Raw genomic sequence first — 10,759 nt, 5'->3', positions numbered from 1 at the left:
CAGCCTACAATTTATATCCTCTCTACTTCGACCATCATCAGTTATTTTGCTCCCCAAATAGCAAAACTCATTTACTACTCCAAGTGTCTCATTTCCCAATCTAATTCCCGCAGCACCACCTGACTTAATTCGACTACATTCCATTATCCTAGTTTTGCTTTTATTGATGCTCATATCATCCTTTCAGGACACTCCATTGCGTTCAGCTGCTCTTCCAGGTTCTTTGCTGTCTCTGACAGAATCATAATGTCATCGGCGAAACTCAAGGTTTTAATTTCTTCTTCATTGATTTAAATTCCTACTCCGAATTTTTCTTTTGTTTCCTTTACTGCTTGCTCAATAAACAGATTGAATAACATCGGGGATAGACTACAACCCTGTCTCACTCCCTTCCCAACCACTGCTTCCCTTTCATGTCCCTCAACTCTTATAACTGCCATCTGGTTTCTGTACAAATTGTAAATAGCCTTTCGCTCCCTCTATTTTACCACCGCCACCTTCAGAATTTGAAAGAGTATTCCAGTCAACATTGTCAAAAGATTTCTCTAAGTCTACAAATGCTAGAAACGTAGGTGTGCGTTTCCCTAATCTAGCTTCTAAGATAAGTCGTAGGGTCAGTATTGCCTCATGTGTTCCAGTATTTCTATGGTATCCAAACTGGTGTTTCCCAAGGTCGGCTTCTACCAGTTTCTCCATTCGTCTGTAAAGAATTGGCGTTATTATTTTGCACCTGTGACTTACTAAACAAATAGTTCAGTAATTTTCACATCTGTCAACACCTGGTTTCTTTGAGATTGGAATTATTATATCCTTCTTGAAGTCTGACGGTATTTCGCCTGTCTCATACACCTTGCTCTTCAGATGGTAGAGTTTTGTCAGGGCTGGCTCTCCCACGGGTGTCAGTAGTTGTAATGGAATGTTGTCTACTCCCGGGGCCTTGTTTCGGCTTAGGTCTTTCAGTGCTCTGTCAAACTCTTCACGCAGTATATCATCTCTCATTTCATCTTCATCTACATCCTCTTCCATTTCCATTATACTGTCCTCAAGTACACTGGCCTTGTATAGACCCTCTATATACTCCTTCCACCTTTCTGCTTTACCTTCTTTGCTTATAGCAGGGTTTCCATCTGAGCTCTTGATATGCATACAAGTGGATCTCTTTTCTCCAAAGGTTTTTTATTTATTTATTGTTCCGTGGGACCGAATTAAGGAGAAATCTCCATGGTCATGGAACGAGTCAATATATGAAATTATAACACGATAGTAGAAACAGATAAAATGAAACATAAAAACATAATCAGGCGACAAGTCATAAGTATAAATAAAGAAAATCAACAATGTAACAATGGAATTAGCTTAATTTTTTAGCTCTTCCAGGATCTCCTCGACAGAATAGAAGGAGTGAGCCATGAGGAAACTCTTCAGTTTAGACTTAAAAGATTTTGGGCTCCTGCTAAGATTTTAGAATTCTTGTGGTAGCTTATTGAAAATAGATGCAGCAGAATACTGCACTCCTTTCTGCAGAAGAGTCAAGGAAGTGCATTCCTCATACAGATTTGATTTCTGCCTAGTATTAACTGAGTGAAAGCTGCTAACTGTTGGGAATCGGCTAATATTGCTAATAACAAACGACATTAAAGAAAATATATGCTGTGAGGGCAATGTCAGAAATCCCAGACTATTGAATAGGGGCCGACAAGAGCTTCTCGAACTACATATAGCTCGAACAGCCCGTTTTTGAGCCAAAAATACCCTTTTAGAATCAGAAGAATTACCCCAAAAAATAATACCATACGACATACGCGTATGAAAATATACAAAGTAGACTATTTTTCGTGTTGAACTGTCACTTATTTCAGATACTGTTCTAATGGTAAATAAAGCAGCATTTAGTTTCTGAACGAGATCCTGGACATGGGCTTTCCACAACAGATTACCATCTATCCGAACGCCTAGGAACTTTAACTGTTCCGTCTCGCTTATATTATGCCAATTCTATCTGATCAAAATATCGGTCCTTGTTGAATTGTGAGTTAGAAACTGTAAAAACTGAGTCTTACTGTGATTTAGCATCAAATTGTTTTCCACAAGCCACGAACTTATTTCATGAACTACATTATTTGATACTGTTTCAATATTACACACAAGATCCTTCACTGCCAAACTGGTGTCATCAGCAAACAGAAATATTTTTGAATCACCTGTAATACTAGAAGGCATATCATTTATATAAATAAGAAACAGCAGTGGCCCTAGCACTGACCCTTGGGGAATGCCCCACTTAACAGAGCCCCATTGCGACTGAACATCACTACCATTCTCAATATTGCGGAGAATTACCTTCTGCTTTCTGTTCTTAAAGTAAGAGGGAAACCAATTCTATGCTACTCCCCTTACTCCATAACGGTCCAACTTCTGCAGTAATATTTTGTGGTCAAAACAGTCAAAAGCTTTCGTTAAATCAAAGAAAACACCTAGCGTTCGCAACCTTTTATTTAATCCGTCCAAAACCTCACAGAGAAAAGAGAATATAGCATTTTCAGTTGTTAAATCATTTCTTAAACCAAACTGTACATTTGACAGCAAATTATGTGAATTTAAATGCTCCAGTAACCTTGTATATACAACCTTCTCGATAACTTTAGCAAACACCGATGGCATGGAAATAGCTCTAAAGTTGTCAACATTATCCGTGTCTCCCTTTTTATAAAGTGGCTTCACTAAAGAGTACTTTAATCGGTCAGGAAACCGACCACTACTAAAGGAAAAGTTACAGATATGGCTAAGTATTGGGCTAACATACACAGAACAATACTTCAGTATTATGCTAGATACCCCGTCATATCCATGAGAGTTCTTGGTCTTTAGTGATTTACTTATTAAGTCAATCTCCCTCTTGTCAGTATATGGAGGAGCATTTCAGGTAACAGTCTCGGAACACTTTTTTCTAAGACCGCTATATGATTGGGGCTAGGTTTCTGTTTAGTTCACCTGCTATATTCAGAAAGTGATTATTAAATACTGTACATATATGCGACTTATCAGTAACACGAACATTCCCACCACGCACTGATTCTATATCCTCGACCTGTCTCTGCAGACCAGCCACTTCCTTTACGATTGACCATATGGTTTTAATTTTATCCTGACACTTAGCTATTCTATCTGCATACCACTTACTTTTTGCCTTCCTAATAACATTTTTAAGCACCTTACATTACTGTTTGTAATGGGCTGCTGCACTTAGATTTTGACTGTTTCTAACGTTTTGATATAATTGCCACATTGTTCTATAAGATATTCTTATCCCTATAGACAGCCACCTAGGCTGCCTGTTTGTGCTAGTACCCTGTTTTGAACGTTCTAACGGAAAGCAACTTTCAAAGAGAACGAGAAAAGTCTTGAGAAAAGCACTATATTTATCGTCTACTGTCTCAGCGCTATAAACATCTTGCCACTCTTGTTCCTTGATAAGGTTTACAAAGGTCTCTGCAGCAACTGGATCAGCTTTCCTACACAGTTGATAACTATATTTAATATGTGTTGCAGCACAAAAATCTTTTAGAGTTATAATTTGTGCATCATGATCTGAAAGGCTGTTCACCTTTTTGCTAACAGAATGCCCTTCTAGTAATGAGGAATGAACAAAAATGTAGTCTATGGTTGTTCTACTGTTCCCTTGCACTCTCGTTGGAAAGAACAAGGTTTGCGTAAGATTATATGAATTAAGGAGGTCTACCGGCATCCGTTTCCTTGCAGAATCACTTACACAATTAATATTGAAGTCACCACATATAACTAACTTTTTTATTTCCTATAAAGTGAACCTCCTCTAACTTTAGCAAAATGTTGTGAAATCGGCGTCTGGGGATCTATAAATAACAACAATTAGATGTTTAGCTCCATTAAATTTAACCACACCTACACAACATTCAAACACCTTTTCAGTGAAGTACTTTGAAACATCAATTGACTCTAATGGGATGCCGTTTTCCACATACACGGCTACTCCCCTACACCGCAAACAGCTCCTCGAAAAGCTGCCAGCCAACCTGTATCCTGGTAATGGAAGACTCTGAATTACCTCCTTAATGAAGAAGTGTTCAGATATACCAATAATTTCTGAGTCAAAATCTATAAGCAGTTCACTAACTTTATCTCTAATCCTTGTACATTTTGATGAAATATACTAATTCCCTCATTACTCGGATGCCTCAGCTTTGTCAAAAGTGGTTCTTTTGTTAGAGAGAATTCCCTTAAGCAGGAATACCTATCAGCTGACTTCAATCTAAAAAAGGTGCAGCTGTAACACCCACTATTGCAGGAATTTTCTCAAGAGTGCTCCCACCACCCCCACCTATGCTGTCACTTTAATTTTCCTGTAGGCAGTATCTATCTTACCCCTAGTGATATGCGCCTCTACATCCTTACATTTGTCCTCTAGCCATCCATGCTTAGCCATTTGCACTTCCTGTCGATCTCATTTTTTGCTTAATTAACTGCATTTTTGTAATTTCTCCTTTCATAAATTAAATTCAATATATCTTCTGTTACCCAAGGATTTCTATTAGCCCTCGTCTTTTTACCTACTTGACCCTCTGCTGCCTTCACTATTTCATGCCTCAAAGCTACCCATTCTTCTTCTACTGTATTACTTTCCCCCATTCCTGTCAATCGTTCCCTAATGCTCTTCCTGAAACACTCTACAACTTCTGATTCTGTCAGTTCAACCAGGTCCCATCTCCTTAAATTCCCACCTTTTTCAAGTTTCTTCAGTTTTAATCTACAGTTCATAACCAATAGATTGTGGTCAGAGTCCACATTTTCCCCTGGAAATGTCTTACAATTTAATACCTGGTTCCTAAATCTCTGTCTTAACATTATATAATCCATCTAAAATCTTGCAGTATCTCCAGGTCTCTTCCACGTTTACAACCTTCTTTCATGATTCTTGGACCAAGTGTTAGGTATGATTAAGTTATGTTCTGGGCAAAAACCTACCAGGCGGCTTCCTCTCATTTCTTACCCCCATTCCATATTCACCTACTACGCTACCTTTTCTTCCTTTTTCTACTATCGAATTCCAGTCACCCATTACTATTAAATTTTCATCTCCCTCCACTATCTGAATAATTTCTTTCATCTTATCACACATTTCATCAATTTCTTAGTCATCTACGGACTATTTGTACTACTGTGGTGGGCTTGGGCTTCGTGTCTATCTTGGCCACAACAACGCGTTCACTATGCTGCTTGTAGTAGCTAACCCGCAATCCTATTTTTCTTATTCATCATTAGACATACTCATGCGTTGGCTTCATATTAGACTTCCTAATACTTATATCTATATTCGATGCTAACAATGACGCCGGTGGATAGACTACCATGAAATAACTGACCTTCGAGAAAGTCACGAATATAAATGGCTCTGAGCACTATGGGACTCAACTGCTGTGGTCATAAGTCCCCTAGAACTTAGAACTACTTAAACCTAACTAACCTAAGGACAGCACACAACACCCAGCCATCACGAGGCAGAGAAAATCCCTGACCCCGCCGGGAATCGAACCCGGGAACCCGGGCGTGGGAAGCGAGAACGCTACCGCACGACCACGAGATGCGGGCTCACGAATATAGCCGACAAGCTAATGACCCCTTCGCAGGAAAAGGTTTTTCGCCGCAAAAAGCGGAAAACTGGAATCCAGCAAATGAGTAAAAAATATATATTCACTGACAATAAATTAGTATACGTACACCACAGTAGTCTGGGATTTCTCTATTACGTAATAGTTTTTGTCTTTGTATCTTGCAGCTTTAGTTATTTTTAATTAAAAGGGATTTTAAAAGGACCGAAAGAACATTTTGAACTACGCTACAGATAGTTCTGTTAGCACAGTCTTGACTTCGTAATCACTTTTTTTGACTTCGGAAACTCTCAACCAAAATCTCCAACCTAACCGAGACAATGCGCTACGATACAGCCGAGTTCATGACAAGAGAATGGGCTACATTACACTTGAAGTAATTTTATATACATAAGGATCTCCATGACCTGTGTACGTCTAATATAAAAGATCTCCGAAACACTCTCCTCAAATAGATCGCAATCTTCACTTGACCTTTAACTGTTACTATTTCAGAATTAAAAACCGAATTCAAAAAAAACTTGGCTACCAGTCACAAAACTAGAAAAATAAAAATAATAAAAGTGAGAACGTGAAACAGGTTAGCAATAACCATAAACAGGAGATTCTACAGGAAATAAAAGTGAGAAAGGAAATTATTAATATTATCGACCGTTTAGGAACTGTAGGCTACGAAAGGGATGAAATCATTTATCGAATAATTGGTGGAAGAGTTAGTGTGTTTTAAGATTAAATCCAAACAAGAATTAGAGAAAAATATATCGAAGCTACGCCGATATTACGAAAAATTGCTAAATCTCGAGACAAATTGTGTCATGTATTAGATGACGAGTTTGTGCCCGTAGTACGGATAAAACAGTATCTGCAGCATCAGCAGAAACTTCGGACATGTGTTTCATATTTCATCCAAGCCTGCAGGCTATAAGTACTTAAACAAAATACCACTATAGGGAAATTACCTACGAAGAAGCTACGAAGAAGTTCTTGGTAAAGAAACACAGGACACAAATACGTGTGTAGGCTTAATATGCACTACAACTGTGTTTAAAAATCGGGAAATAAAGAAGCGTCCGATCTTACCCGTCGGCTTTGACCCATGACGTCACAAATACCGCGGAAACGACTATAAACAATTCCAATATGGCGGATATAAAAACATCGCATACGTATTGTAAACCCTGAAATACACAAGTTTCACAAAAAGCCTAATGACTGTAACGGGACAAGCGTGGGAAATTAGGGGTTTTTGGGTGCGGAGAAACTAAATATACAGAAATGTAGCCACCGACCGCCATTCAAAACCACGCAAAACAACGAAATAAATCAACATCACAAAACTGACCAAATACCAAAAAACACATTCCTATCCATAATCGGACACTTCCCTTAACCTATATAGCTCAACAGAACCTACCGATCACATCCCCCAATAGAAAACTAAGAAACGAAAGCTTCCCTTACACCTACATACATCGGCACTTATGCAGTTTAGCAGGTACGGAAAAAATTTTTCATTTTTTTTCAAAATTTGATCATCATGTGTCGTTATGCGGTGGGGGGAGTCTGCAGTGCCCCCCCATCCCCCCACAGGCTTCATTAGTGTCAAATCAATATTTTCGAATCATAGGCGGCCGCTGCCGCGGCCGCATTCCAAAAAAAAAACTCCCAACCTAACCTCAAGTGGGCTACGCTACAGATCAATATGTTCATCAAATTGCTTCATATTACGTATACATGTTCATTAGTGTCAAATCAATATTTTCGAATCATAGGCGGCCGCTGCCGCGGCCGCATTCCAAAAAAAAACTCCCAACCTAACCTCGTATTCAGGGCTACGCTACAGATCAATGTGTAGGTCCCTTACGTCACGGGTCAAAGCCGACGCGTGAGATCGGATGTTTCCAACCTATACCCAATACACAAAACAGCATTAAATTAACCATTAACTCACTAATAGAAATTCCGCTTCAAATCCAACACCTGAGCAACAGAAAACTGACCCCACCACACGAAACAAACGAAACAAACGAAAACCATGAACACACCACCAGAGAGCACGACAAACAAAAACAAGACATCTACAAACACGCCACAATCGCAAATCAAACTCCGCGCCGTAATGACGTCACACACCACAACACGCTTACGTCACAGGTCAAAGCCGACGGGTAAGATCGGACGCTTCTGTTGACCCAAAAATCGCTATACTAGCTTTGGACTAACGACGAGCGAATATCAATATAACCTGTACAGCCTGTACGCTTTCCAAAGCTGTTATCCATGAAAAAGCTAAACGGCGTATCGTGAACAAAATACAATTGGACACCGAAACAATGAAATTAGCTGACAATGGGCACTGACTTTAGTCAATGGGCACTGTTGAAAATTTGTGCCAGACCAGGATTAGCACACGAGTCCCCTGGTTACTAGGGAGAGGCAATGATCACTGTGTCCGAATTACGCAGTGGACAACCTAACTGCACCAACTGTCCGAGCATGCCGTTCATCAGATCCAAATTCTCAATTTCTCCATAGACTGCTAATGCAGTGCTCCTTGAACATTATCCTCCTCGCCTTAATTATACAGTATATGGCAAAAAAAATAAAAAAAACAGACACCGAATATATACAAACTTGGCCTTACGAACATTGCAGACACACGTTGCACTTCAAAGAATTGACCGTTGCATTGTTTACTATAGACCACGAATCAAGTAACGTAAAAAAAAGCTCTGCGTCTATTGAGATCATGATCCAGAGTTAAAAAAACTCTAATAAGTCGCCTACATATTACAGTTGCTGCCGAAAGAGGAGAACCACTATTTTCCCACAAACGGAAATATAGTTAAAATTACGCTTCTATTTCGGCTAGTTTCGGCGCTTACTAAAAATTGTACTGAAAGTTACATAGTGGACTCTCCCCTCCCCCCACCAGAAACGTAGTTTTCGTGACTGTTGTGCGACTTTAGTACACAGCTAGAGTTAAATATGGCGCCGACGGAAGCACTAGGCTACGCTACAGGGCAATCTGCTCGCACAACGTTTACTCGGCATTCATAATCGTTGGCATAAACAACTCTCAATCAAATTACCTCCCTACAACCTAACTTAGATCTCGGGCTACACTACCCATCGGCCTGTCATCACAACCAAAATTTCATTCAGGAGGGGGGATTTCCAGTATCTCTCTCTAGGCAATTCTGTCAGTTATTGTAGATTGATTGTCAGTCTCAACTACAAGATTTACTAATGATAAACGCTTTCGAGACGGCTCATAATTTTACAATAGTTCTCTTCGTCTTACTTGGCATAAATTGTTCGCTGGCGTCCCTACTGCTAGCTCCCTCAGTGTCTGCTTCTGCCATCGCACCACGCCAGTATGTTGTCGTCTTAGCAGACCGAACGCACCGCACATCCGACACCTTCGGAACCACTCAATGGCCAGTTAGTTACTGAGCCGAGCACTGTTTACAACGTGAAAGGAAAACTATGCAAAGATGTACACTCAAATGGCACGACTGAGTAGCACACACACACACACACACACAGTAATATCTGTGGAATGTCCATCGACACGCGTGGAACGAAATACTTCTCGCGAACGTACAACGTCTCCGAAAAAAATCTCGTGACTATATTCCGCCATTACGGCCAGGTTCTCATTCAAATGAGCAAAAAATGGTACATTTGGAAATTTTTTTGAGACAATGAAAATACATTCGAAGGATCTGTTTGGTAATTACAAGTGATCATACTATGAGCTTTATTTTAGATTTTCAGTAAAAAAAATGGCGCCCGTAATTATAATTTGATCAAGGGCCTGCGAGTCTGGAGTACGCAGAGTACGTGCAGTGTGGCCCCTCAGATGTTACCTGAAATAAAAAATGGATAACATCAGTTGATACTACATTATTTCTCTGAAATTAAAAATGGATAACATCAGTCGATATTACATAAAATTTATGGAAGCGCATACCGAACCGCAGTGAAACAACCTTAAATTTAACGATACAGTGCTAATTCGAACTTTGAGTTCGATTTTTGGGGGTTTGTTTCACTCCTTATGCCCACACAAAAATTAGTTAATATTAACAAATGTCACATTATAGCTATAAGCTCCTAAGAAAAATGTTTACTTTTCGGGGTCCGAGGTAGAAGTTAAGAGGTTGAATCACTTTTGGTTTATGCTGCATGCCGTTCCGAGAAATAAACGTTTCTCGAAAAAAAAAAAAGTGTTCAAAGTTTAGCGAAAACTTTTAGTTATATTATTACTTCGATTTGCATGAACTGAGTGTTACATATATATTTTTAATGTTGCTGAACAGGAAGCTGAAGTCAGATTTTCAATATTCAAAACGGCTAATCTAATACGGAGGCCACAGGATTATGTTTTGACCAATTTTTACCAAAAATGCATTTTCGTTATTTACGTTTAGTCTGCAATTCAAGGAGTGCTTATGAGCCCTACCTCTAGCTCGAATTGTTCCTACATAGCAATTCCCTGTTCTTCTTGGCAGGAAAGGCCGATCTGTGTAACTTGGATATGCAGCACTCGTTATTCGTCAGTATTTTCGGCGAGTATGTTTGCATGCATTCTGTAGTATGAATCGTTTTGAGCACGTGCGACACGGGACGAGTTTTCATCTACATCTACATGGATACTCTGCAAATCACATTTAAATGCCTGGCAGAAGGTTCATCGAATTACCTTCAGAATTGATAATTAATTGAAACCCTCAGATGCCGATAGGTGTTGTTGATACAACCTCGATGGGGACAGCTGAAAACTTATGCCCCGACCGGGACTCGAACCCGGGATCTCCAGCTTACATGGCAGACGCTCTATCCATCTGAGCCACCGAGGACACAGATGAATAGCGCGACTGGAGGGACTTAACCCTTGCACGCTTCCCGTGAGACCCACATTCCCAACTGTCCACAATCAACATACGTAATGTACGTAATAGGTATTTGCCCATCCACTCATTACTCGGGCACACTAAGGTGACGATTCCCGTATAAGAGTTCGGGCAATCTTTGGGCATTCGCACAGACGAAGGTTAATGGCTGGGTAGCCTTGAACTACATATATGAAGATAGTAACTGTTCTCGAA

General features: G+C 39.8%; 1 non-coding gene across 1 annotated transcript; it reads right to left on the bottom strand.

Annotated features, from left to right (window-relative positions):
• Positions 1-10,436: 10,436 nt before the first annotated feature.
• On the bottom strand, positions 10,437-10,510 carry Trnat-ugu (transfer RNA threonine (anticodon UGU)). The gene has a single exon. It is a non-coding gene; the product is annotated as a tRNA-Thr (tRNA).
• Positions 10,511-10,759: the final 249 nt, after the last annotated feature.

The sequence above is a fragment of the Schistocerca cancellata genome, chromosome 7 (assembly GCF_023864275.1).
Source record: "Schistocerca cancellata isolate TAMUIC-IGC-003103 chromosome 7, iqSchCanc2.1, whole genome shotgun sequence".
NCBI lineage: Eukaryota > Metazoa > Arthropoda > Insecta > Orthoptera > Acrididae > Schistocerca > Schistocerca cancellata.
This window is presented reverse-complemented; position numbering and strand designations above follow the sequence as displayed.